This window comes from Narcine bancroftii, chromosome 6 (assembly GCF_036971445.1).
Source record: "Narcine bancroftii isolate sNarBan1 chromosome 6, sNarBan1.hap1, whole genome shotgun sequence".
Lineage (NCBI taxonomy): Eukaryota > Metazoa > Chordata > Chondrichthyes > Torpediniformes > Narcinidae > Narcine > Narcine bancroftii.
Genome location: NC_091474.1, coordinates 127,614,600 through 127,642,448, shown reverse-complemented (window position 1 = coordinate 127,642,448; position 27,849 = coordinate 127,614,600). Strand labels below are relative to the sequence as shown.

The following is a 27,849-nucleotide window of genomic DNA, read 5'->3' as shown; positions in this document are numbered from 1 at the left end:
ATCAACCAAAGTCATAGCGGATGCCAGCCCGGTTGGTTAAGGAGCCATGTTGGTCCAGATGCATGATGGAGGACCAAAAATCATTGCCTATGCCAGCAGATCGTTATCAGATGTGGAAAAAAGATACTCTCAGACAGAGAAAGAAGCACTCGGACTTGTATGGGCCTGTGAGAGGTTCCATGCATATTTATACGGCATTGAATTTGAACTCATCACAGATCATAAGCCATTAGAGGTGATCTATGCACCTAGATCCAAACCATGTGCCAGAATAGAGATGGGTACTCAGACTACAACCCTACAAATATAAAGTAATCCACATTGCAGGGAAAGCAAACATTGCAGATCCGCTGTCCACATTGGTGAAGGATGGTGGTCCACAATCCAAGTCAGAATTGGGAACAGAAACAGAGAGCTTTGTACGCTTCGTAGCTATTCAGTCGACACCGAAAGCTGTGACTATGAAGGAAGTCGAGAGAGAATCCGAACTTGATCCAGAACTCATGGAAGTAAGAGAATGCATACAGAGTGGACAATGGGACAAGTGTACTCACAAGGCTTACATTCCCATTAGAGACGAACTTTGTTGCATCGGACAGTGTGTATTATGAGGTTGCAGATTGGTGATACCGCAAAGATTGAGATCGAAGATCGTATCCTTAGCGCATGAAGGACACCTAGGCATTGTTGGTACCAAGCAAAACCTCAGGACCAAGGTATGGTGGCCAGGTTGTGATAAAGATGCAGAGAAATTTGTTAAAACTTGTCACGGATGTCAAATCACAAGTAGGAGTAATCCGCCAGAACCAATCCGGAGTACGCAACTTCCGACAGGACCATGGTTCGACGTAGCTGTTGATTTTCTTGGACCTTTATCGAAGGGTGAATCAATTATGGTAGTGATAGATTAACTACAGCAGATACTATGAGTATGTGGTGTTGAAGTCCACAACCACTGAAAAAACAATACAAGCGTTAGCAGAGATATTCGCAAGATATAGATTACCTGTTACATTATACTCTGACAATGGTCCACAATTCATTTCAGGGACATTTGCGGAATACATGAGGACCACAGGTATCCACCATCATAAAGTAACTCCGAAATGGCCGCAAGCCAACGGAGAAGTAGAGAGACAAAATCAATCCATTGAAAAACGATTGAGGATTGCACACGCTGAAGGACAAAATTGGCGAGAAGCATTGCTATCTTATGTGGCTGTCTATCGAGCAACGCCTCATGCAACCACTGGAAAAAGTCCTGCAGAAGCATTTTTTGGGAGAAAAATCCGCACAAAAATGCCAGAAATAAAGGAAATCCGAGACGACCAGGAGATGAGGGACCACGATGCTGAAAAGAAAGGTGCAGCAAAGCTGTACACAGATTCGAAACGTGGAGCCAAGTATTCAGACATCATGCCAGGAGATAATGTTCTAGTGAGGCATGAAACTGGTGGTAAGCTAGACACACCTTATTACCATCAACCCTAGACTGTCGTATCCAGAAGTGGCAGTATGGTGAGTCAAGTCTCCGACTGGAGTCCTGTATAAGAGAACTGTATCAGGTGTAAAAAGGTACCAGTCCAGAGATACATCGAGCGAAGAGGTTGAAAGGCCAATACGAGATGCTGAAACTGAGAGACCTGATGATGTTCCAGAGGCAGTTACCAGCACTCCTGATGAAGTGACTAGAGCGCCAGAAACACTCGAAGCCGTGGCGAGCGGTATTTCCGACGCTGAGAGTGAACAACCGAGAAGCAACGACAATATCGCAGGCAGGCCGAAACGAAACCGGAAAGTGCCCAAATGATACGAAGACTTTGTGCCATAGTTTTAATAAGAACTTTGGGACAGTATTTTAATCTTATATCATAAAGTGCATGTATGAGTGCTGTAGGAAGTAAATTTTATGTAGTTGAGTTATAGTATTACCATTAGTTACGATGTTTGTATGTTTCCGAGGGATATTGGTAAGTGAAGATAAAGTTTATTTCTGATTAAAGGAGGGATGTCATGATAATGAATATGTATGAGATGTACCGGAAGTCACGTGGTATGAGAGAGAGTTAAGAGCACAAGCAAGAGAACAAAGGAAACGGGAGAATAAAGCCACAGAGAAGTTTACCTGATAAAACTTGTGTTTAATGTTTCATTAACTTCACATTTTGGGCCACAAATGTGACAAACGCCATCATGTTTCGGACATTTGCCGAAGTGGAGATACTTTTTGATGGTTCATAGCATAAGTTAGCGCTCAGTGTAAGCGAAAAGGAGGTCAAATTGCTGATTGACTGCAAGCAAGTCAACACCATGCTAATTAATGATCAAGAGGCAATTAATGGAAATGATTACACATCCATTGCAAGAAATTTGCTGAAGGACACCACAGTTTATGTAAGTTAAAATTCACATTTGAGAAGAACATTTAAAAAAATATATAAATTAATCTTTAGATTTTTAAAAAAATGCAGATGTCAAAAGTAGAAAATAGTAACAGAAAATGTAAAAAGCAGTCAGCAAATTGGCAGAATCTGTGGAAAGAAAAGAGTTAGGTTTTTAGGACAATCAACTATTGTTAGAATATCTCTTCCAGGAATTGACTTCAAAGCCACTTTTCTTCTAGAAACAGAATCCTCTCCTAATTGTCACCCATTTGGAACATCTGTCATCTCTCAGTTTCCACCATTTCACAAGTATTTGCTTTGTTCCCTCTATCCCTCTCCTATTTTTATGTTTAAGCATGAAAATTTTCTATTTTTCCTCAGTTTGATTAAAATAGTCATTGACCTGAAACAGTCTTTGTCCACAGATACTGTCTGATCCGCTATGTACCAACAGTATTTTATGTATAAATTAATGTTTAATGTTTGTATGATATATATTATAAAGTATGTTTTTCCATTTTAAATCACCAGATTGAATATAAACTTGCATGCATAAATTTTAAAATCATTAGAACATAGAACATTACAGCACAGTAGAGGCCCTTCAGCCCAAAATGTTGTGCTGACCTATATAAACCTTCTCAACATTTCCTACCTCACACCCACAACCCTTTGTTTTTTCTTGCATCCATGACTTCACCACCACCCCTGGTAATGCAAACCTGGCACCCGCCACTTTCTGTGTGTAAAAACAAATCACACATCTCCCCTCAGCTTTCTTCTTCCTACCTTATACAGATGTTTATTTGCTACTGTTACCCTGGGAAGAAGGTGCTGGCTGTCCCCCTATTCTATGCTTCTCATAATCTTGTAGAGCTCTAATAAGTCATTATTAGATTTAATTCCTTCTTGGAATTGTTTGTCTTAATTATGTTTCTATTGACTATATCACATTAATAAGTGAAAACAGAATTTCCTCTGCCAATTAACATTGCACTAATCTTACCTTCAAAGAAAGGCGCCTTTATGTAGCACATTTCATGCCCCTTTCAGGTTATCCCAATGCATTTCACAATACATGTCATACTTTTGAACTGGGGCAGGAATGAATGAGCAGATACTGATACAATGATTCATTTGTTCAAGTTGTATGGTCAGTGAGATGGAATGTGAAGCTGCAACTAGCTGAAGATTTGTAATGTTTTGACATAAGAAATGGTTCAGCAAATTTGCAGTTGATAAGCTGCTGAAGAGGGTGTTAGAAATACTGATTAAGAAATATTGATTCAGGACCTTGAATGAAATTATGCTGTTTTTTTTAAACATCTAATGGATTAAATGGTTGGGCCTTGTTTAATATCACCCCTCCCCCCAAAAAAATTGGAATTTTCTATCTAGATTCCTGCAAACATTCTAAATTTTCATAAAATGTAAACTTAAAGAGTGAAAAATCTCCACAATTCAATGTTTTGGTCTTTTTTTTAATCAATATTTTTGTTATTGTCCTACAGAAACAGGAGTAAATCATAATGGAAAATGGTGTCTGTTTTTAAATTTGTTCATTCTGTCATTCAGCTTGACCTGCAGCAATTAGAACTGCACAGTGCTCCAGGCAAAGCCTTTTCTGAAGGATGCTGTGAATTATCACATCTTGTAAGTGTGCTATATTTTATGCCACCTTAAATGTCTCAATTTCAAAATTAAATACATAACAGTTATTAATTAGAATTTTTCTTTAAAAAAAGAAAGCCCATTCTTTTTGAATAATAAAGTGATTTCACATTTTAGATTGTTTTTCCATTTTATTTTCAAGAAAAACATTTAAAATAGTGCAAGTTTCAGTTTAGAAAGACTATGATTGGCAATGAATACTGGATCAACTTAGGATGTTTAGCATCAAAATCTTAGTGGAATATGTTCATTCTATATTGTGATGCATCTCACATTAAAGTGCAGGAAAGGATTTTGAAAATGTGAAGCAATCCCTTTCTCTGCCAGGAATGAGAGGGATGCAGAAAATGCTCTTTAAATGAAGTTGTTGAACTCAGTATTAAGACCCAAAGCTTGCACTGTGCCTAGTTGGAAGACAAGGCAAGAACAAATGGGGACAGGCTGTTCTAAAAATATAGATTACCACAATGCTTCTGTATTTGTCTTTATCCATGACATCATTTTATTTTCTCATGGCTATTCCAAGTATTCTTGCAATTTCTCTCTTGTCCTTGAGCAGCTATAGTGAACATAGTTTTAAAATTAGTATTTGGCATAGTTCTACTTATCCTTAATTCATCTAGCAAATTGGCCCATAATTAACCAATTAAATTGTTCCAGTGTGGCAGAAGAACAGAATACAGTCTTACTGACAATTTACCATGTTGCAATTGTTCTCACGGACAAGTGGAGCACCAGGGTAACACAGGTCCACGGGTAAATGTTCTTACTCATGATTACAGCACTACTTTGCTTTATTGCATTATATGATTGAATCATGATGTTTTTAAAAGCAAATGGCAAAAATTTATTCATCCTGTGTGCATTGCATAGTTTGCAAAATTTAACCTGGTACTTCAAGTCACGATTTATGCAAACATGTAGTTAATGGTGTCATCCATTGAACAATGTTGGTTCACATGTTACTGCTTTGAAAAAAACTGAGAGCTATGTCTTCATTGTTTTCTATTCATTGTATCTGGCCAATTATAGTTGCTGTTTTCCCACTTGACACTCCTGACTGCACTTTACCTCAAAACTCCCTAGGTTTGATGCCTCTATTTCATCCAGACTAGGTAAGGAGCAGCTCCTTCATATACTTCTATTTTAAAGGTAAAGGTTCCATTATTGTCACATAAATATTACATTTAGAATGTAACATACATACATGAAATTCTTTAAATTTGTCAAGGGCCCCTTGTAGGAATGAGGCCCCAACAAGCAATGAACTTGCAACCCTTGGTTTACAAAACCAGTGCTCTAACCACTAAGCTATCAGAGCCCTTATTTTATATGAATACAACTGCAATGACCTCACTGAGTGTGCTAACCCTAACCCTAATGTGCTCCCTAACCCTAACCCTAACCCTAACCGCACATTAGGGTTAGGATGGAAGAAAGGTTTCATGTCCACAGACTCTATCTGCAAAGAGCTTCTCTGGAGCTCTTGCAAGCAGGCACAGATTGGAATGCTTTATCTTTTGTAGATGTAGAGCTCCAGCCATCCATCTGTTCCAGTTCTGCTGCATTTGGAGGTCAAGACTTTATCATCCATAACTGCCCAGTCCCCATTTCAATATGAGCAGTCACAACTGGTTCGTACCATAGCTCGTATTATGCTACACCAGGGAACTCTTTCTTGCTCTGTGCTCAAGAAGATGGTGACTTTATCTCCTTTTCCATGATCAAAAATGATCATGGTGAGCAAGTACACAATTTGCAGATCTCCAAATTGATAGTAAGCCTTCAGGTGGCTTCTCGCCCTGGATTAAAGTTTGAATCAAAAGGCCACCTCTCCCTGAAAATACAACTTCTAGTTGTCTGTCAAAAAAGACTCCTATGATCAGTGCCTTTTATTTGAGGAGATCATATCACTCCTCTATCCTTAGGCAGCCAACATTGCCCATAATACCAGCCACTGCTTGCTTTAGGACCACAACATTTGAAGATATTCCCTCCATCCTGGCAGGGTGGCTTCATAACAATTCTTGCAATGCAACCAGGAACCTGGTGGAAAATATATTTGCTCCTCAAGATGTTTCTGGTGTTTTTAACAAGTTCAGAGTACTCCTCAGTTTCTTCCAGATGTTTTTGCATCCTCCAGAGCCTTTCCATGAGGAGGACTCACCCTCTGCCTGAGGCCCTCCAGCAGGAGGAGTAGATTAGGAGTTTGCAGAGGAGCAGATCATACCAGAGGAGGAAGTTACTAATGAATGACAATCACAGACAGAGTGGTACCAAGAAATAAATTTGGATCTGGATGGGGTCCAGAGGTTCTGGCCTGGGAAGACATGATTCCTGGGCCTCAAATCCTTAGTCACAGGCTAGTTAAGTCCCTGGAGAACTGACATCAGATCAGATCTTGGATGTTTTCCAAGTAGGTTTGCCTTATCACGAGACACTTTCAAACATGCACCAAGATCCTGCTTGATTGATGGTGAGAGGGGCTCCCCCTGTCAGATGTTTCATGTACAACTATAGTCTCACCATAGACTTGTTCTCATTGCACACTGTTCTTGTGGTGGTTACGCTGGGATTGAAAGCCAAGAAGGTCTGAGAAGGGTTTCCTCGGTCATTATCATGTTTGTTCTGAGCAGCTACATCACCAGGGGCTATGTACTCCACTCTCTGTTCCCAGAGGTGTGTGCTGAAACCAACGACATCTGATGCTGGTAGATCAGCAAGCTCACTGAAAGACTTCAGTCTGCCCGAAACTGTTGGCCTTTCAGATCAAGGAACTGCCTGCAAAAGAACACTTTGATTGCCCATTCCAAGGTGCAGAAAGGCTGCAATGAAGTTCGTTGCAGCCATTGCAACAGCTCTGTGGCGAAAGACCATAATAGAGGGTCCTCTGCCACCATGTAATCTGGGTCTGAGTAATACCTCAAATATATCACCAATAGAATGTTTGAGATTTAAATTTAATGCCAGGTTGATTGTAATGTAAATATTGTAAGTAGGCGCAATGATTGGTTAGATATAGTGAGTGAAGACTGTATGAAGAATTAACAATATATTTTGCTAATAAAATGTACAATTTTTAAAAATAAACTCTGGCATAGTTTGTGAAGTTATGTGACTTCTTTCTGGATTTCCCCAGGTATATGAGAATCATTCTATGATGTAACAGTCATTGATCACAGAAAGAGACCAGTCGGCTCACCAAGCCCAGATCAACCATTATTACGTTGGCAAGGTAACCATAACTTCTGATATCGGAAGCTACACAGAACTGTTCATCATCCCTCAGGCACCACCCAGCCTCTCCAGCCTGCCAATCAGGTGTGTGCTCGCCCACCAGTCGGAGCACACACTCTCATTGGCTGGCCCCATACATCACAGCCCCTGCTCAGTAGAGTGGAATATTTAAATCTGACCACATAATTGTTCATTCTCTTTGACATGTGGTCAGGTCCTGCACTCATTCCGGGTCGTTGTCGCCACGGTGGACTCCCTCTGGAGGGGAACTCAGCAACCTTTAGGCCGACCAAGGTATCACTGGTAACCCAGGAGATACTGGCATTGTAGTCACAGTCCTCTGTTTACTTGGGGTTAGAGGCTGTGTTTCTTCCTCATAGGTAGCCAGTTAGGGCACCTCATCAGGAGTCAGAACCCCCTGCCCATGGGTCATTACTCCCAGGCTAAGTGAGGGTTCGAACACACTTCTTTATCATTTAGCCTCTTCCTTCGGTCGAGATTCCAAGGCTGGGTGCAAGCCAGTAACTTTAACCTGTGTGTGTGTGTTCTGAAGCTGCTTGTATTGAACATGTTTAGCTTATCCTGTATGTCTCTGTGTAGATGTTGTAGCAGATTAACTGTTTTTGCTCTGGGACTGCCCTCGAGCCCATTTTACTGTGTACTGTTTTAATAAAGCACGTGTATTGTTGCACTGTGTCTGGACTCGGTTGCCTTCTGCACCCAAAAACAAACCCTTTCCACACAATACAACCATCAAGCACCACTCACACTAATCTAACTCCCATTTCATTTCATTCTCCCCACATTTCCATCAGTTTCCTCCAGATTCCACTGCTCTTCAACACACTTAAGATAAAACCCACATTTTTTTTGGATGTACTCATTGATAGGGAAATGGTGCAACATCCAGACAGACAACACCCAAGGTGAAAACTGAACTGGGGTTTCTGGAGCAATGTGCCAGCAACTCCGGCAGCTGCACCGCTCTAAATCTCTGCTACTCTTTCCTGCCCCCTCCACCATTCTCATGGTTGCCTTCCAGGCATTAATGGCACAGAGCTCATGCCATTTACCCCATTCTCCAAGATGTGCACCTTGGAACAAGCAAAATGGGAGGGAGGAGGTGGCATGTTCCTCCCTTGCAGCAGCAGCACATACACTTCTATCACTGCTTCTTGCTTCATGGAGACTGGCCTTTGAAGGCGGGGCCCCAGAGTCAGTTTGTAGAGTAGTGGATTAGCAGGTGCCCAATCCTGAGCTGGTAAGGCCCATGGACAAGAGGACACAGGTGAATATGTGTGGGAGGGCACAAGAAAACTGAGAAGTGATTGGGAAATGGAGAGGAAAGGGGGTTGAGAGTTGGAGGAAAGAAAACTGAAGGGTGGGAAAGAGAGGAAGACAGGGAAGTGACCTAGCTGAAACCAGAGAAGTTGTTGTTAATGCAATCCAGTTGGAGAGTGCCCAGGCAGAATATTGGCTGTTGCTCCTCCAATTTGCAGGTGGGTTCAGTTTGCCTTTTTCCTTGATGGTGGCCTGAACATTGATTATATATCTTTGCTACAAAATGAACGCTATATGACTTGTTGAGTTTCTTCTGAACTTTTGTGTTAAATGATCACAGCATCGGGATACTTTCTTGTTTAACTCCGATATTGTCACCATTGTTATCCAGTGCCACATTCTAACTGCATTTGGCATTAAGGGCTGTCAATGGTTAACTGCACCACAAACCATGATCTTATTTAGAAGCAATCTAACCTCAAGATATACCTATTATTAAAAATAATTGGTATATTTTCTGATTTCTGTTCCAAGGTGCGAAAGGTGTACGTATAGCCATAGAATGCTACAGCACAGAAAACAGGACATTTGGCCCCTCTAGTCTGTGCCGACCATCATCTCCCTAGTCCCACTGACCTGCTTTCATTCTATAACTCTCCAGGCCTCTCCCATCCAATGTATTCTTAAATCACATGATTGAGCCCACATTCACTACATCAGATAGCAGTTCATTCCATACTCCCACCATTCTGATTGAAGAACTTTCCCTGAATGTTTCCCCTAAATCTTTCCCACTTCAGCATAAAACTATGACCTCTCATATTTATCTCCCCCAATCTACATGAAAAAAAGCATATTTGCATCCATTCTGTCTATACCTCTCATAATCTTGTAAACGTCTATCAAATCTCCCTTCATTCTTCTTTGGTCCAAGGAATGAAGACCTGGCAACATCTTAATAAATCTTCTCTGCATTCTTTTAATCTTCTTGATAATCTTCCTGTAGTTAGGTGCCCAGAACTACACACAATATTCCAAATTTGGCCTCACCAATGTCTTAAAAAACTTCAACGTAACATCCCAACTCCTATTCTCAATATTCTGGATTTATAAAGGTTAAGAAACCAAAACCTTTCTTTACAACTTTGTCCACATGCAATGCCACCTTCAGGGAATAATGTATTTGTATTCCCATCTCTCGCTGTTCCTCCACATTCCTCAGTGCCCTATCATTTACAGTATATCTCCTACCTTGGTTTGTCCTTCCAAAATGCAGCACCTTACACTTGTCTGCATTAAACTCCATCTGCCATTTTATTTTGGCCCATTCTCCCAACTGATCCAGATCCCACTGCAAGCTTTGAAAATCTTCCTTGCTGTTCACAATGCCTCCTATCATTGTGTCATCAGCAAACTTGCTGATCCAATTCACCACATTATCATCCAGATCATTGATATATACAATAAACAACCACTAGTCATAGGCCTCCAATCTGAGAAGCAGTCACCCACTACCACCTCTGTTTTCTCCCGCACAGCCAATATCAAATCCAATTTACAACCTCTCCTTGAATACTTAGTGTCATAACCTTCTGAACTAACCTCCCACGTGGGACCTTGTCAATATAGACAACATCCATAGCCTTTCCTTCATCTACCTTCCCAGTAACCTCCCCAAAAAACTCTACAAGATTAAACACTATCTTCCATGCACAAAGTCACATTGACTATCCTTAATCAGCCCATGCTTGCCCAAATACCAATTTATCCTGTCTCTCAGCACTCCTTCCAATAATTTACCCACTAGTGATGTCGAGCTCACCAGCCTATAATTACCTTCCAATCCTCTGGCACCTCACCCGTGGCTAAGGACATTTTGAATATATCAGCCAGGGCCCCTGAAATTTCTACACTAGATTCCTTCATGGTCCGAAGAAATATCATATCCAGCCCAGGTGATTTATCTACCTTTATTCATTGTAAGGCAGCAAGCACCTCTTCTTCCTTAATCTCTATGACTCTTCTGTTTGTTTCCCTTCCTTCCTTATGAAGTATGCCAATTTCCTGAGTAAATATTGATGCAAAAAAAAACTATTTAAGATTTTCCCATTACTAGAGGCTCCCCATATAGTTGACCACTCTGGTCCTCTAGAGCACCAGTTTTGTCCCTTACTATCCTCTTACTCTTAATAGGCATATTAGGAAGCAGCACAATCTCTGGGTAGTTTGATAGATAATCAATAACCAGCAAGTAATTATTTTGATCCATGTGGAACAGATTAGTCTCAAATTTGTGCCATGGTAAGTCAGTTATTATCATAGGTTCTTTTGTCTGCTTTGCGTGATGTTTCCAGGTCTCACAGCTTGAAACCATCCTGTCAAATCAGCGTTTATCCCTGGCCAATAAACAGCAGTTTTGGCCCTCCTCTTGCATTTTTCCATTCCAATGTACCCCTCATGCCCCCTTTTCAGCATCTATTGTCACAGTGATTGAAGAGCAATAAATTTGCTTTGTCTGAGTAGAAGCCCGTTGACAACACTCAGCTCAGCTCTTGTAGTATGGCTGATATTCACTTCTAGGCCATCCTTCATTCAGATCCTTGATGACCTTCTGTAGAACTATGTCCTTTTCTATTTCAGCTGTGATCTGCTTGGATTTCACATCAGATACAGGCAGAGATTCAGTGATCAGATTCATGTGGAGATTCACATCTGACTGTGTGGAACTCTCATTGTATGCTTCACTTTGCATCACTGCATCAGCTAATACAATAATTTTCCCTCTTGATTAGACTTAAGTTTTCACATGCTTTGTCACCCAGCAGTGATTTGTGTCCTTGTGGGACTTCTGTGAACCTGAAGTGGTGCTCTTTATCTTTAACTTACACCTTGAGTTTACATGCACCTTTTGTGTCAATGTTCTGTCCATTGTAGGTTTTGAGCTTTATCTTCATTGATTTTGTGTTCACAGATCAAATCGACCTTTGCCCCTGTGTCCAGCTTGAAAGGAATACTTGCTCCATTTGTATGCAATGACACAGTCCACTTATCCTGTTCGAATCGGTTCATGCTTGGCTGTTCAGTGTCTTTTGGTTTGTAATCTTCCTGCACTACCATGCCAATGAAAAGTGTATCACTGAAAGTTGTTTCTTCTATAGTTAATACAGTTTTACATCTGTTTTGTTTCCCTTTGGAAAAACATTGCTTTGCATAATGATTCTGCCCTTTGCACTTATTACAGACTTTTCCATAGGCTGCGCATCGTTTTGGTCCATGTTGTGTGCCACATCATTTCCAATTGAATGTCACTCCATATTTTTGTTGTTTCCTATATCTTGTTTTTTTGTTTGTGTGTGTACACACACTGTGGCTACAACTATACCTTCATTTTCACTGGCTTTTGCACTATCACTGAACATGCTGCAGAGCTAAATCACTGGTGTGGCATATTTTCACAGCTTCAGCCAAGGAAAGCTCTGTTTCTCACAGCAATCTCTCTCTCACTTTCATACCAATAATCCCAAACACAATTTGATTACAGATCATTGAATCATGCAGTGATCCAAAATTGCACTTTCTTGCTATTAATTTCAGGTTTGTTTTAAAAAAAAAGTATCAAAGCTCTCCCCCTGCAGCTGCGTGCACGAGTGAAACACGTGCCTCCCGAATGCTTCATTTTACTGTAGTGAACCGTGTTTATCAAACATCTCTCTCTAATCTTGTCAAATTTCACCTGGTTTTCTGGCTCGGAAAAAAAACCAAATGTATTGAAAACCTCTAGTGCTTGGGTCCCACCACAGTAGTAGCAGTGCAATCTTACATGATTCATGTTTGCTTTCAAGTCTAATGGCTTGCAGGTACAGCATGACTCTTTGTTTGAACAACCTCTACTCATGGTCAACATTTCCAGTCCAATTACACTTTCCATGTTTTCTGCTGATAATGACTGATACACACTCTGCACATTCCTGGTGTTTCTTCTACTGCTGGTACCATGTGATGTTTCTTTTATTGTAATATAGAAATGGGTTCTTTTAAAACAACTATACTTTATTAGCTATAGAACTCATGTCCATGTGGAGGGATCCATCTTGAATTCAACTGAAGCTGCAACCATCTAGCCTCTGACTCCCTCTAGTGGTCAGAAGGATCACTAGCACTCTATCATGACAGAAGTGATGGACAGGCATTGTTTAATCAGCTACAATGGTGAAGGTGCTCAAACTGGTGTTTTAATAAGAAGTTCACAATTTTGATTCATCATTGAGGGGGAAGCACAGAAAACCTCCAAGGCAGAATGTTGTGTTATATGGAGGTGAAATTGCAAGTTGTGGTAGATCACTGTGGTTACTATTCCAGATCTTCTGGGTGGGAGAGGTTGGTGGTTTTTCTCATGTAGTCACAGAAGCATGTGTCTACCGTGCATTTTGTAGATGTTACTTAATGCAGCCTTGGTGATTTGAGGGAGAGAATATTCAGGAAGGTTGTGTGCTGGTCAAGTGGGTACTACTGCAGCAAAGTCTCATCATATCTACCCGAGGAGCATCAGGTGAATTCTCACATTACCAGTAACTTCTCTCTCATGCACCCCTAAACTGGAGGAAGCCAGAATTGAGAAACTTAAGGGCTCGTCTGATATTGACATGTACAGGCATAGCATTAAGGCCACTGTCTGCCTGCAGCATGTAACGTGTCACATGTGAATCATCCTCCCTGCTTCTTGGGAAGGTGGCTATGAGACCACACCTTTCAAGGCTCTGACCAGACAGGCCCTCCTGCCCTGAGCCCTTCACCTCATACCTCGGCTATCTCTAGTTGCTTAGCTGATCTTCAGACCTCTCCTCGTCATAATGGAAATCTATCAGGATCCAATGCACCAAGTTTTTCAAAGCAAAGGGGTATATGAGTCAAAACAGCACTGTATATTCACAGCAGATATTTACATTGATTCCTCTGATGTTTCTTGAGGTAATTCTGTCAAACCAAGTAAACTCAAGGTAAATCACCAGCATATCCATGGATTCAAATACCTTGGCTGTAAGGCTAACACAGGATGTAAGCAGGTTCTGGTGAGGCTGGAATGGAATCAGCATTGATCAGATGTTGCCAACAGCCAATTATCTATAATTCTGGTGATCGGATATATTCAATGGGCTAAGTGGTATAAGTTGCATAAAGATGTGAATTTCCATTCAAAACTCAAACTGTTGGGAAAACAAGTGCTACCTGGTAAAATTTCACAATCTTTTAAATCGGAATGTTTAGATAAACAATTAAATGCTACTGAAATTTAATGAATAGATCCAAAATTAAGGATATAGATAGGCTCAGTTGTGTTGTACAATCTCTATACCATTTACTAACCCCTATTAGTTGGCATGTTTGTAATTATGATTATAAATAACCTTTTGTCTCTCTAGTAAAGGAAATTGGGATGATGTTAATTCTAAAGTACTTTGTTACAAATCCTTACAGGAGAATTAATAACCAGTGTACAGCAATTACAGCATTGTTGCATGGTCAGAGTCTCAGGATGAAAAGAGACCCTTCAACAATGCTGTCCTTTCTGATCATGAAGCACCCATTACACTAATTCCATTTTATTCTCTGTGCATATCCATCAACTCCCCCCGGTTTCTAACTCTCACCTATGCACTAAAGACATTAGTGGCTAATTAACCTCCCAACAAACACATCTTTGGGATGTGGGAGGGAAACTCTTGCAGCCACAAGAAGATACAAACCCCACACTGTTGGAGCAGAGATCAGGATTGAACCCACATTCCTTTCTCTTAGTGTTTAGATTGCTTTAAAGGTTATGAAGGATTGCAAGGATCCATGGGATTTAAGGTAAATTTACTACACGGGGTATATTACTTGAATTAAATTTTTCATTACTAAACATGCAAGATAATATTGACTAGAGGGAGGGATTAGATTATAGTTTTTATCTTTTTCTTCCTTTATTATTTGATCAAATTTATTTCAATAAATGGGTCTGACATGGTTGCATACATTATTCTTATCAATAGTTTGAAGTACTGCAAGTAACTATTGATGTAGTTCTATACATTTTTATTCATATTTTTTGCATGTGTTTACTTGTATACACAATCATTATATCATTGTCTTTTTTAATGTATGCTTATATGTAAAACTCAATAAAAATACTTTAAAAAGAAAGAATTATTGCCACGTTTAATGAGATAGTGAAAATACTTGTTCTGTGCGCTTACCATACAAGATAACAGGTAATGCATTTACAAACAAATAAAAAAACATCAAAAATGCCAAAACACATTGCAAGGTATCAAGAAAAGTAGTTTAAAAACAGTGCAAGAGCACCACCATTTGCCAATGTGAGATGCATTTGAGAGTCTGATAACAACTGTCCTCAAGTCTGGCGGCTTGTATTTTCAAATGCATGTATCTTCTGCCCTATGGAAATGGGGGAAAAGAGAGAATGACCATGAAGGGATATGTTGCTTGCTTTCCTGAGGTCGGGGGAGGTGCAGACAGTCGATGGAAGGGAGGTTGGTTTAAGTGATGGTCTGAACTGCATTTACAACCCTCTATTTTTATTAGATATGAATAGAAGTCTTTATGCCAATTATTTTTGTTTCAGGACATGTCAGGACTACCTGGACCAAAAGGGATAAAAGGTTCACATGGCAAAAAGGTATAAATTAATTTGAAATTAAATGAGGTTGAGGGCCGTGTATTATAACATGCTCCAGAATCAATGTGGAACCAGAATTCAAACAAACTTGTTATTAGACAGGCCAGAAACAAAAACTGCCTGTAAAAGCTGCTTTTTTTTGTAATTCTTTATTTATCGCAATGAACCATTTCAACCAATATATTTACAGGTGCATCTCTTTAAATATTCACAGTGACATTTTCTCTTTTTTTCCCCCATCCCTCCCTTCCCCCTTACCACCCCCCTCCAAAAACAGTAAATATTGAACATATAAAATACAATAAAACAAAAAATAAAACAATATCTTTATACAAAAGGAAAACAAACAAAAAAGACGTATCATCTATTTATACACATTAAATCTGATCATGTTTATCTTATCATTTTAGGTGGTGGTGGCCCGAGGCCTGCTCTTTCTGTTATGTTCCATATATAGTTCCCAGGTTTTTTCAAACATTGTAACTTTGTCTTTCAAATTATATGTGATTTTTTTTCCAATGGGATACACTTGGTTATATATTCCATTAATGTTTATAGTCATATCGTCAAATGTGGCCATCTTGTATCTTTATTTTCACTTCTTTTCCGCCTCTTCACCACCTCCATCCCCTTTTATTTCCATTACTGTTTTTTAAAGTTTTCCTTTTTAATCTCAATATATGACGATGCACTTAAGACAAACTCCACAAGCAATAACCCTTTAACCCCAAATGAACCTCCCCTCCTTGGATTGTCCCTTGACGGCAACCACAACTCCCTTTTCATTCGGTTTTCAAACTTACTCCCAAGCATCAACTGATTTCACAGTGACCATTATTCACACCCCCAGAGAACACTATTTTCCTATACATATAACAAAGCTCTCTCTCTTTCCCCCCCTTCCTCCCCTTCTCTTATCCATCTTTAAATCTTTATATATACATTATATTTTTACATATTTTTGTATATTTTCTTGCCAGTCATCCTTCTTGTCACTCCTCCTCCTCTCTTCTCCTGTCCTGCAAATGTTCAGCAAATTCTTGGGCTTTCTTTGGGTCCGAGAACAGTCTATTCCGTTCCCCAGGAATAAATACTTTGAGTACTGTTGGATGTCTTAATATAAAGTTATAACTTTTCTTCCGTAAGATTGTTTTCACCGTGTTGAATTCCTTCCTCTTCTTTAAAAGTTCGAAGCTTATGTCCGGGTAAAAAAATATTTTTTGTCCCTTATATTCCAACGGCTTATCGTCTTCTCTAACCTTCTTTCTTGCCTGCTCCAGTATGTTCTCTCTTGTCATATATCTTAGAAGTTTTACCAGTATGGATCTTGGTTTTTGATGTGGTGGCGGTTTCAGTACTAGTGCTCTATGCACCCTTTCGATTTCTATTTTTTCGTGTGAATCTGTCATTCTCAACACCTTCGGGATCCATCCTTTAATAAATTCCTTCATATCTGACCTTTCTTTGCCTTCTTTCAGGCCCACTATTTTTATGTTGTTTCGCCTACTGTAGTTTTCCAATACGTCAATTTTTTGTGACAATAAATCTTGTCTCTTTAATTTTTTTTTTCACTCTCTTCCAACTTCCCTCTTAAATCATTTATCTCCATTTCTACAGCAGCTTCTCATTCCTCCACATTTTCTACTCTTTTCCCTATTTCAGTCATGACCAACTCTAAGCTTTGCATTCTGTCTTCAGCTCTTTACATTTTCCTTTTGATTGAACTAAATTCTAATGATAGCCATTCTTTTAATGACCTCATTTGTTCTTCAAAAAAGGCTTTATCTAAATTTTGTCCTTCTGTTTTACCTTCTTCTTTCCTTTGAAATTCTTAGTCTTCTTCCTCCTCTTCTTCTGTGTCTGTATCTATGTCTGTGTCATCTTCTCTTCTCTGTATCTGTGTATCTTCATCCTTCTCTGGTGAGCTGCTTCTGTATCCTTGATGGGCCTCCAGCTGCTGTGTCTCCTGCTGTTTGGCTTCCTGCTGCAGGTCAACCCGTTGACGGGCCCCCCGCTGCAGGTCAACACACTGCTGGGTCCCCTGCTGTAGGTCGACCCGTTGTTGGGCCCCCCGCTGCAGGTCAACACACTGCTGGGCCCCCTGCTGCAGGTCAACACACTGCTGGGCCCCCTGCTGCAGGTAGCCCCATTTCCATTCATCCTCTTCCCGCCCTTCATTCTCTTTCTCACCACTCTTCTTTCTTGTTTGCTTCCCCCAGCCGAACACCCCAATACTGGGTGTCTCTCAGTTGGCCACTCCTCAGTTGACTCCCTCTCCCGCCGGTGTTTTTTCTTTTACTTGCGCACTGCGCATGCGCAGTTGTGCACCTCTTCTTGGCTCTGAGAGCCATTTTTGAAGTTCGCCGGTCAGGAAACCGGCGAGTCTGGGGACTCACCAACATCGGAGATCAGCTGCTCCTCTCCACGGTGGCTCTCTGCTCTGACATGCAGGTAAGGCATTCTTTCTTCTCCAATGATTTTCCTTCTTCCCTTTTCTCTGTTTTTCTTACTTTTTCTCTTTTGGATGCCATCTTCTGTCTCTTCTCTGTAACTTTATCTTTCTCTTCCTGAATTTTATGTTTATTGAGCTCTGTTTTTTCAAACCTTTTTTTTTAAATTTTCTCTGCAGAGGGCTGGTTCCACTCGACCAGCCACTACTCCATCACGTGACTCTGTAAAAGCTTCTTTAGGTAAAAAAAAATTCAAGGCTAGAGGGGACAAGTGTTGGCCTTCTATAGATAGAGCCAGAAAGATTTATAATGGAGTACAGACACACAATGGAGGATTAAAACATGCTAATTGAAGAAAGCAAGATGGGTATAAGTGTAGATCATAACAATGTTAAAGAACATAGTGGGCTTGATAAATGAATAATTTCCAGGACCCACCCATCTACATCCTAGAGTTTTGAAGGAGGCAACTATAAATATTGTGGATGTTCTGGTTATCATCTTCCAAAATTTCAGAACTCTGGAATTGACCCTGTGAATTGAAGGGGATAAAATGGGACTGCTATTTAAGAGAGAAAGAGAAGGAGGGAAGAAACAGAGGACTCCTAAACTTTTAGCCTAAAGTCAGTATTGGAAAGTATGTTGAAGTGTGTAGGATGTTAGGATTACACAGAATCAGCTTGGATGTATGAAAGCAAGACCACATTTGACTACTGGAATTCTTTGAGAATATAACAAGGGGAGACTGCACATTTGGTGTATTTGAATTTTTGGAAAGTTTTCTCACATAGGATATAGAATAACATGATTAGAGCATGTGGAATTGGTGGTAATGTACTGACGTGGATTGAGAATTGGTCATCAGCCAGATAGATCCTTTGAGGGTTGGCAGGGTGTGAATGGAAGGGTATTGTAGGGATCGATGCTTGGGTACCAGCTATTTACAAATTTTATCAATGATTTGGCTGGGGACTAAGTGTAGGGACTCCAAGTTTTCTGAATATAACAAACTAGGTGAGATTGAAAATAGGTAGGAGACTGTCAAGAGCCTTCAAAGAGATATGGGTAAGATGAATAAGTGGGAAGAAGGGTGGCAAATGGACTAAAATGAGAGAACGTTAAGGTAATCCACTACAGAAAAGAAAAACAGAGTGCATTATAAATGGTGAGAGATTGGCTAATGTTAATGTTCAGAAAGACATAGGTGTATTTAATAAACAATTCATTGAAAGCCAATGATTTGATGCAACAAGCAATTATGAAAGTAAACAGTACATTAACCTTCTAGTGAGAAGACAGGAGTGAGGAAGCCCATTTATGAGGTGAGGTGATGCTTTTTGTCAGGAAGAATGAATCACAGGGATCAATCTTTTCAAGACTCACTGGTCCTCTCTTCCCTCCCCACACACCCACCCTTCCACCCCATTAGGCACTTCTGGCTGTAATTGTAGACAGCACAGAACTGGTCCCTATGTCTCCCTCCTCACTTCCATCTAGGGTAACAAATAAACCTTCCAGGCGAGGCAGAGCTTTACATGCACATCATCCAACCTAATCAACTACATTTGATGTACTCAGTATGGCCTCCTCTACATTGGTGAGACCAAACACAAACTGGGTGACTCCTTCACCTGCACCTTGTCTGTGGGTCTAAACTAGAACTTCCTGTAGTCTACTACTTCAATTCCTTACACCACTCCCACACTGACATATCTGTCCTCAGACTCATCATTGTTAGGATGAGATGAAGTGTAAGCTTGAGGAACCCCGAACAACACCTCATATTTCTCTTGGACCTCCTTAAACGCAATGAGATGAACTCGCACTTCTATATGTTTCCATCTCTTCTTTGCCTACTGTTGTTCATACTTTTCTCCTTTACCTATCCCCCTCCTCCTCACAATGGTATTGCCATCACTCCCATCTTCTGTCCAATACTTTATCACCTCTTGACCCTTCCGCAGCTTCTTTCCCCCTTCATATATGTAATATTACCCCTCTTCAGTCCTGATGAAGGGTCCTACCCTGAAACATTGACTGACCACTTCCACCCTCTGATGCTGCCTGGCCCATTGAGTTCATCCAGCATCTTATTGTTTGCTCAAGAATCCAGTATCTGCTGGTATTGTGTTTCTCTCATAGTCACTGATGTAATTGGAAGTCATAGCAATCAAATTGCATTCAGTTAAATCCCATAAGTAACAAAGTGATAACAACTAGAAAAAAAAGAGAATAGATTGGCCAGAAAACCAGGGATAATTCATCCACTCCTGCTTGGAATAGCACTGATGTGCAATAAATAACTCTAGAGGCTGAGATTGAGTCACTGATTTACAGGCTTTTATTTACAATGGACAGGGACCTCCTCCTATGCCGTGACCAGGTCTTTCTGGGAAAAGGTCAAGGTATTAGAGGCTTTATACAAGGTCAAGGAAGGAGGAGCCACAGATATAGTCACAGAATGGGGTGAAACCAGGTAATCAAGAATACAGCAGTCAGCAGTTCACCACAAGCTCCTTGGAGACATTCCTAAGCAAGATGGGCTTGAACAATTTTAAAGGAGTAGCTGGTCTTTTATATTTGAATAATGATCATGAGAGTCACTAAATTAACATCTTGAAACAATATCATAATACAGAAATTTAGTTTTAACAAAATTGATCACCTTGATAATTGTAGTTATAGGGGAATAAAGGTACACCAGGTCATGAAGGCCTATGGGATTACAGGGAGTGAAGGTGAAAATTTTTTTTTGTTTCAAACACCATAATTAACAGTTGCACAAACTACTTGGTGCAATAAATTCTAATTTTATACTTAGCTGCTGAATGTCACTACTTTGACATTTTTCATTAAAACAATGGATTAATTATTCTCAGTGTTGTTACAGATATTTTAATGACTTTATAAACATAGATTACAAATAAATAATATTGGGAGACAAAAGAGTGTTTCTAAATTCATTGATTCAAGGGTAAATTGTACAAAAGATGGTGATGTCTCAGTCAATGCAGCTATAACCGTGGTAACAAATGGATTTTAAACAACTTCAAATAAGTTTAAAAAAAATTAAAATTAAAAACTGCTGTAAAACAATTTATATTTTTGCTCCAGTTTTGAATGTGATAATGGGATAAGCAAAGATCTAACCAGCATTCTTTTCAGATGAAAGTGAAGGGTTATTGTTTCTGAGACCAGTGGACCAGGATTAACCTTGCAGCTTCACAATACACTTCAGGCCTTCTAAAGATTATTCATGGTTTCCATTCTGGGATTTCTCCAACAGGACTCGCCTGTCATGTGGTTGCCTTCTGGAGGATAACTTGCTGTTGCATAACTATAGCACAATGAATGCCTTGTTTATCTCTTGTAGCTCACAGTGAAAGATATTTTTAGAAGGCCAAACCTGAAAATGGTCTGAGTCACTTGGATGTCTGAGCTTGCTGTTAATATCAAACCAGTTGAGGCCAGATAAGAAATCTCTCCATCAATATTTTTTTTCATTGTTTGGAATCAAGTTTTAAGTGTCAGTTTTCCAATAAATAGATAGTTACTGTATAAGTATATATTCAGGTAAAGTTTTCATCAATGGCTTGCAGTTGTCAGTGAGTTGGAGAATTTTACAATTCAAAGGCTCCTACTAAGTATATTTGATTGGCATGCAGAGTACATGGTCTGAAATTTGAAACTGAAGTTTTCGCATTTCTTTCATTGTAATGAATTAGAAAACTTGAGTTGCAGTCCAATAAATTGCTGAAAAGATATTATGCTTTTGATACTATAGATTTATTTATCTGGGCAGGAATTGGTTGGAAGCTTTCAATCTGACCTTTCACTACATGTTTGAGAAATCTGACTGACCTGCTAAAATTATATTGAGTTTGAAGATGGACTATTAGTCAATCTATAAGTGTTGAGATGCCAAGCTTCTGCTTATGTATGATGATGATGTGTTGGTGTGAGCAGTGGAAGAAACACAGCAACCATGTTGAGGGTCATTAATGACTGTTTTTATTCCAATTCAGCACGCCCCTTTAAGGGCAGCATGAGCTCAGTCACCTGGTACATTGTGATATCATAATGACTGCCCAGGGTGTGCAGTGGAAGGGATGCTGGAGTCAGAGAGAAACCTCTGATGATGTCATTACCCCATGGCTAACCCGCCACGTGGCAATACAAGCAGGGCCAGTTTGCCATGAGGATGTGCACCTCAGGAGGAGTCACGCGATGGAGTAGTGGCCGGACGGTGAACTCCAGCCCTCTCCAGAAAAGTCGGGAAAAACAAGAGAAAACACAAAGGCACAGAAATAAAAGTTACAGAAAAGTGAGTATAAAAGTGGAAAGAAGATGGCGACAAAAAAAGAAAAGTCGAAAGCAACGGTAAGAAGAGAGGAAGAGAAGACAAAGGAGGAAAAAGGTGAAGGTCTTACCTGTCCGAAGAGGCCCGCTGCGGAGAGAGAAACCCGCTCCCTCAGGTCGGTAAATAATGGACTACAAAAATGGCTCGCAGAGCCGAGCAAAAGTGCGCAACCGCGCATGCGCGAAGTTTCGCGCATGCGCGATGCGAATGAAAAAAAACACACCGACGGGAGGGGGGACCAGCTGGGGAGTCGATCTCCACAGCCGGCAACGACAGCTGCAGAACACCTGCAGCAAGAAGAGACCACAGAAGACAATAGAAACAAGATAGAAGAGGAGGAAAGGGCAACAAAGAAACAACAGATGGTCAACCCAGAGGAAGAAGAAGAGGAAGAGTATGGTGAAATAGAAGAAGAAAAGATAGGCAAGGTAAAGGATATACTTGCTCTTATTAAAGGATACATGGAGTCATTTAAAGAATGGCAAACACAGGAATTTAAGGATTTAAGAAAAAGAATAAACAACACAGAGGAGAAAATAATTAAAATGGAGATGACCTTAACAGAAATGGGGAAAAAAATGGACAAGATGGAAGAGCGGGCAGTAGCAGCAGAAATGGAGGTAGAAGACTTAAAAAAGAAATTGGAGAAATCTAATAAAAAAACTAAAGAGACACAAGAACTACTAGCTCAAAAAATAGATACAATGGAAAACCATAACAGAAGAAATAACATAAAGATAGTGGGCCTTAAGGAAGATGAAGAAGGCAAGAATATGAGGGAGTTTATAAAAGAGTGGATCCCTAAGACCCTAGGATGTCCAGAACTACAGCATGAAATGGAAATAGAAAGGGCACATAGAGTATTGGCCTCTAAACCACAACCACAACAAAAACCAAGATCTATTGTAGTAAAATTCCTAAGATATACTACAAGAGAAAAGGTACTGGAGAAGACAATGGAAAAAGTAAGAGAGGGCAACAAACCACTGGAGTATAAAGGGCAAAAAATCTTCATTTATCCAGATATAAGTTTTGAACTCCTAAAGAAGAGAAAAGAGTTCAATACAGCAAAGGCGATTTTATGGAAGAAAGGGTATAAATTTATACTAAAGCATCCAGCGGTATTGAAAATATTTATTCCAGGACAGCAAAACAGACTATTCTCGGATCCAGAAGAAGCACGAAAATTTGCAGAACAATTACAAAAATAGACTGAGGGAGGAAGACGGGTAATGAGAGTTAAAATGATCACGACTGATATGTATGTGGGTAAAGACAAAAATAGACTGAGGGATGAAGACGGGTAATGAGAGTAAAAATGATCACGATTGATATGTATGCAGGTAAAGAGGTATAAGAGTGAATAGAGACAATGAGCATACATGAATGTATCTGTACTTAGAGGAAAATATAGATAGTATAGACAAGAATTAATAAGGGAAGGTAATGGAATAGAGAGAATAAGGAGGGAATTAAAAGAGGGACCTTTGTGACATATGAAAAGTGAAATCTTTTCTGGGGGAGGCGGGGTGGGGGGAAATAGCGGTCACTGCACAATCAGTTGACGCTTGCGAGTGGATTCGCAAATCCAAATGGAGAGGGGAGATGTGGTTGTCCGACAAGGGATAAAGGACAACTCAGGAGGTGAAGGGGAGATTGGGGATAAATAAGATAGAAATAGGAGAATAAGGAAAATGTTAGATGTTGTAGGAATGTTGTCTTATAAAGAGTTGAAAATAAGAAAACAGAAATGGAAAAGGAGGAAAGGTAATGATGGAAAAACGGAAAGAGAAGATAAACAAAATATAAAAGGGCTACGCTGAACTATATGTCTTTAAATATTAATGGAATACATAACCAAATTAAAAGGAAGAAACTACCAAATTTAAATGAATAAATGTATTCCATTAGAAAAAATAACATATTGGTTAAGAAATAATATTGAAATATTCGAACAAGTATAGGAGCCTTACATTAAATACAATAGCGAAAACCTACCGGGGACAAACATTACCTAAGTTGATGGAAGGAGAAGGAAAGAAAAGAATGGACTCAGTAGAATTTCTGGTGTAATTTTGTTGAATGACAACATTGTCTGACTGGCTTAATGCAACCTAGATTGTATACCTAAAATGGATGAGAGGGGGGGGTGGGGGGGTGGTTTGGGAGGAAAGGGGGGGGGGAGAAAAAGTCACTGTATATGTGTGAAAAGAAATAGTGTATATCATGGCTAATGTGATTTATGGTGTGAAAAATAAAAAAATTTAAAAAAAAAAGGATGTGCACCTCCACACAACCCCCTCCAGAACCTGCTACGCGCCCTGTCGCTTTGGCGGCCGGCCCCGGCGCTTGGGCACAGCTGTCTGCACTGGCTGCGATGTCCAGATGGACCGTCCTCAGGCGGTCCACTGTAAAAAGTTCCTCTCTCCCCCCAACGTCCAGGGTGAAGGTTCCGCTGGACCGGTGCAAGTCTTTGTATGGCCCCTTGTACAGTCACTATAGAGGTGCACCTTGTGGTCCTCTCCGCACAAAAATGAACTGGGCTGAGTCGAGCTCTTTGGGGAGATGAAATGACCAGGTGCCGTGGCGTGCCAGGGGTGGGGGGGGGGGAGCTAGGGAGACCAGTCACCTGCGTTGGATTTTGTCGGTGGCCGTGGTGTCAAGGTCTGGGCTGAAAAACTTACCCGGCAGGGAAACCGGTGCACCATAGACCATCTCCGCTGCTGAAGCCTGCAGGTCCTTCTTGGGTGCTGTCCTAATCCCAAGGAGGACTCAGGGTAGTTCGTCCACCCAGACTTCAGGTTCCTGTGGAACCTCTCCACCAACCCGTTGGACTGCAGGTGGTATGCTGTGGTGTGGTGGAGTTTGATCCCCAGGAGCTTCACCATCTGAGTCCACAGGGCAGACGGAAACTGCACCCCTCTGTCGCTAGTGATGTACGCTGGGATTTCGAAACGGGCGATCCATTGGCTGACCAGAGTCCTGGTGCACATCTCCGCAGAGGCCTCCTTAATCGGAATGGCCTCCGGCCACCTTGTAGCCTGATCCACCATCGTGAGGAGGTAATGAGCCTCCTTGGACACTGGCAGGGGCCTGACTACATCAACGTGGATGTTTTGGAATCTGTGAAGCGCCAGGTTGAAGTTCTGGATGAGGGCTCGCGGTGTGTTGTGTGGAGGTCTTGTACCTGGTACAGTTCCTGGCCAATTCCGCCACCTCCTTCTTTAGCCTGTGCCACACAAACCGCTCCACGACCATCCGCACGGTTGTCTTTACCGCTGGGTGAGTGAGGTCGTGGATCAGACTGAAGACCTTCACCCTCCAGTGTGGCAGGACCACCAGGCGCAGCGTGCCTATTGAGACATCGCAGAGCAATGTGTCTGGGGTGCTGGGCACCCAGACATCTTCGAGTTTGAGGCCTGAGATGATGGTCCGCAAGGCCTGCAACTCCGCATCGTTCTTCTGTGCCTGAGCCAATTGCTCGTAACCCAGGCCAGGTGCGAGAGTGTTGATGGCTGGATGGGAGAGTGCATCCGCCACTACATTGTCCTTGCCGGTCGTGAACTCAGACACGTACGAGAGGTGGTGCTGCTGTCTGGTGGACCACGAATCCTTGGCCATTGCCAGTGCTTGAGTGAGGGGCTTGTGATCTGTGAAGGCTGTGGATGGCCTGCCCTTGAGGAAGTAGCGGAAATGGCAGATGGTCAAATACAGCACCAGGAGCTCCCAGTCGAAGGCGCTGTATTTGAGCTCCGGCGGGTGCAGCTGCTTGCTGAAAAAGGCCAGCGGTCACCATTGTCCATCGAGCCACTGTTCCAGAAACCACCCCCCCCCCCCGCCATAGCTGAGGCGTCCACGGAGAGCGCCGTGTGCACCTCCGGCTGCAGGTGCACCAGCAGTGTGGCGCTGGCTAGAGCCTCCTTTGTCGCGATGAAAGCCCTGTCTGCCTCCTTTGACCACGATTATGTCTTTCTCTTTGGTGGCCATGAGCATGAACAATGGGTGCATGGTGTGCGTGGCTCCGGGATTGAAACAAGCGTGAAAGTTCACCATACCTGCAAACTCTTGGAGGCCTTTCAGGGTGGAGGGTTTGGGGAACCGTTGAACAGCTGCTACCTTCTCTGGCGCCAGTGCGGCCCCAGCCACCGAAATGGTGTGCCCTAGGAGCTGGAGGGAATCCTTGCCGAACTGGCACTTGGCCACGTTGACCGTGAGGCCAAAGTCCGCCAGCCGGGCAAAGAGTGTGTGGAGGTGGGCTTTGTGTTCATCGTGGTTGCGACTGGCAATGAGAATATCATCCAAGTAAATGAACACAAAGTCCATGTCTTTTCAAACCGCGTCCATGAGGCACTGGAACATTTGGGCCGCGTACTTTAGACTGAAGGGCATACGCAGGAACTCAGAGGCCAAAAGGGGTGATAATGGCCGTCTTACCCACGTCGTCTGGATGCACCAGGATCTGATGGTATCCCCGCACAAAGTCCACTTTGGAGAAGACCCATGCGCTGTGGAGGTTGGCAGAGAAGTCCTGTATGTGGGGCACTGGGTATCTGTCAGGGGTGGTTGTGTCATTCAACTGATGGTAGTTCCCGCACGGTCTCCAGCCCCTGGATGATTTTGGGACCATATGGAGCAGCGATGCCCAGGCGATGTCCGAGCGCCAGACGATTCCCAGTTCCTGGAGCCTGGAGAGCTCCTTCGTTGCCTGCTGGAGCTTCTCAGGTGGCAGCCGTCTGGGTCTAGTGTGCAGCGGGTGGCCCTGTGTGGCGATGTGGTAGAAGACCCCATGCTGGGGCAGGGCGGCGTTGAACCGTGGCTCTAAGATGGCAGGGAATTTGTGGAGGATCTCATCGAACTCATACCTGGCGGTGGCTACGGTGGCGATTTTGGGCCTGAGGCCTTCTGCTGTGTCCAGTCGGGTGGAGTGGAACGTTCGGGCATTGACCAGCCTTTTGCCCTTCATGTCAATCAGTAGGCCATGAGCTCTGAGGAAGTTGGCCCCTAACAGTGTGGTTCCCACGGAGGCTAGGACAAATCTCCAGTGGAACTTCTCCTTCCCGATCTGGATCTGTGACCTGCGGGTGCCATAGGTCCTGATGGTGGAGCCATTGGCCACCCGCAGGGTTGGACCTCGAGATCGGGTGCAAGTCTCTAATGCTGTGGGGGGAAGGACGCTGAGCTCAGCCTGTGTCCACCAGGAATCAGCGGCTGGTGGATCTGTCTGTCACATGAAGGAGGCTGTTTGTGTGGCCAGCCATCGAAGGCGGCTGACCTGGTCGTTTCCCTGAAATCCGCAGGGCTGGCGGCACTTACGGGCTTGTGCTCCCCAGCGCTGGTGGTAGAAACACCAGGAAGACTGTCCCTCCTCTGGCTTGGTCTTGAGAGCGGCTTGTGGTCGGCTGGCTCCTGGTCATGCCACCTGGTTGAGGGCGGCCTTGTTCTCCCTCTTCGTGCGCCAGAGGGCATCCACACAGGCTCTCTTTGGGTTCGAGAAGTCTTCATCTGTGAGGAGCAGCTGGATGTCCTCTGGCATCTGTTCCAGGAAATATCAGGTGGAAGAGAAAACAAGGCTTGTGGTCTTCCACCAGGGCCAACATTTCGCCCATCAGCACCGACGGACTACGGTCCCCAAGCCCATCTAGGTGAAGGAGCATGGAAGCTCGTTGCTGGGGAATTAGCCCGAAAGTTCCAAGCAGCAGGTTTTTGGGGGTGGTGTACTTGCCTGTAGCCGGGGCGTGGTGGATGATGTCATCCGTCCTCACTGCTGTATCTTGGTCCAGAGCCCTA

General features: G+C 42.1%; 2 long non-coding RNA genes across 2 annotated transcripts in view; one reads left to right on the top strand and one right to left on the bottom strand.

The window, feature by feature from the left end:
• Positions 1-4,433: 4,433 nt before the first annotated feature.
• LOC138736474 (uncharacterized) overlaps positions 4,434-27,849 on the bottom strand; it is a 43,431-nt gene continuing 20,015 nt past the window's right edge. The window contains exon 3 of the long non-coding RNA XR_011340301.1: positions 4,434-4,614. This is a non-coding gene — a long non-coding RNA (uncharacterized lncRNA). The remainder of the gene's footprint in view (positions 4,615-27,849) is intronic.
• Positions 5,094-11,854, top strand: LOC138737589 (uncharacterized). Its single transcript, XR_011341034.1, has 3 exons — positions 5,094-5,170; positions 7,195-7,290; positions 11,545-11,854. It is a non-coding gene; the product is annotated as an uncharacterized lncRNA (long non-coding RNA).